Source organism: Cebus imitator, unplaced genomic scaffold, assembly GCF_001604975.1.
Source record: "Cebus imitator isolate Cc_AM_T3 unplaced genomic scaffold, Cebus_imitator-1.0 Scaffold142, whole genome shotgun sequence".
Taxonomy (NCBI): Eukaryota; Metazoa; Chordata; class Mammalia; order Primates; family Cebidae; genus Cebus; species Cebus imitator.
The window spans coordinates 4,599,259-4,601,013 of NW_016107457.1; positions in this window are offsets into that span (position 1 = coordinate 4,599,259).

Consider the following 1,755-nt stretch of genomic DNA (forward strand, 5'->3'; position numbering starts at 1 on the left):
GCTGGGATTCTCTAACCACCCCAGCCTGAAGGGCTCTTCTCTTCTCATTGAAATTTATATTCTATATTAATCATTTGGCCTTCCTCCCCTCCTTCTTCTCTTCCTTTCTGCCTCTTTCTCTCTCTTTTCCTACCTATTCTTCCCTTCACCCCATCTTCTTTTCCTCTCCACCACCCTTCCTTCCACAGCCATGATGGAAAGTGACCAGGCTTTTGGAGTGAGAATTAGCTTCAAATTCTTACTACCTCTCATGCTTCTTAGCAGCATGACCTTCGGCTGTCATCACATCTCCAGCAGCATTCTGTCTTGTGCACAAAGGGCTGCCAATGTCTGCCTCCTTGGTTATTGTAACAAAGGAGTGTTTCTCAAACTTTAGTGGTCATGAGAGTTACCTGGGGAGACAGGTGAAAACGCAGATCTTCAAGATCCACAACAGCAGATTCCAATTTATTAGGTCAAGGTTTCAGACATCTGCATTTTGACCAGATCCACAGGCTCCCCAGTCCCACATTGAGAAACATTGGATATGTGCATAAAAGTTTAGTATAGTAAGATCCATTGTAATTACTCCAAAGGTGAGAGCTATGATCATTAATAATTCAGCAAACATTTATTGAACATCTGCTATGTGCCAGGCATGATGTCAGGTGCTATAGACACTTCCCATTTAATTCCTTTTACTATGTATTTAACTTGTTCTATATATATATATGCCTTGTTCCCATCCCACTAGTTTTAAGTGCCTGGAAGTCAGGGTAAAACAGCATAATGTGGCATAGAAAAACATCAGTGTTAGAAGACATGAACTCTAATCCTGATTTTATTATTTATTACCTATGTGACTTCAGGCAAGTCACTTTACTTCTCAGAACTTTATTTTCTTCATCAAAAACTGGAAAGTCAAGACATACAGTGGTTAAAAGCCTAGTGTTTGCCATCCTGGCTCTAATGCTTTCTAGATTTGTGATCTTGAGAAAATTACTTAACTTTTTTGGGCCTGTTTCCTCCTATGTAGAAAGGGGACTTACTTGTTCAATATTCATTCTTTTAACAGATATTTTTTTAGCCCTTTGATCAGCACTGTGCTAAGTCCCGGGAATATATTGGAGAGTAAGACAAACAGGATCCCTGACTCACATAGTCTACAATTTAACAGTGGTTGTAAGTATTAAGCAGACAACACCACCCATAACCCAGCACATAGAATTATGACAAATCCTGTTGTGATAAATTTTCCTAATAGGAGCTAACCTTGTCCAGGAATGTCAGAGAAGACCTTCTCAGAGACAGAATACTTAGGATGAGCTCTGAGGGATGAGTAGGCATCACCAGATAAAGAGTCTTCAGAGATGGGAAGAAGCAGGACTCTTAAGTAAAGGGATGCCAGTGTGGCTAGAACTGAGTGCACAAGGTCCCCCCCTACCTCATAGGTGTTCAAAGATTCAGTGAGGTAATTGTTTGTGTATACAAGTGACACTCTGAGACCCACTTAAGGCCCTAAATGCATGTTCACCAAAGTTGAATTTCCCACAATACTCAGCTTTAGGCTCTGTACAGAATAACCTCTCCATAATGATTTGACAATATTTATGATATTATTAAGGTGAGAAAAGGACTTTGAAAATCTTCATCCTCTCATTTAACAGGGGAGGAACTTAGGACCATAAAAGAAGTAGCAGCTGTCTGAGAAATGGGAGGAGCTGGCCTGGTGCAGTGGCTCACTCCTGTAATCTCAGCACTTTGGGAGGCCGAGGT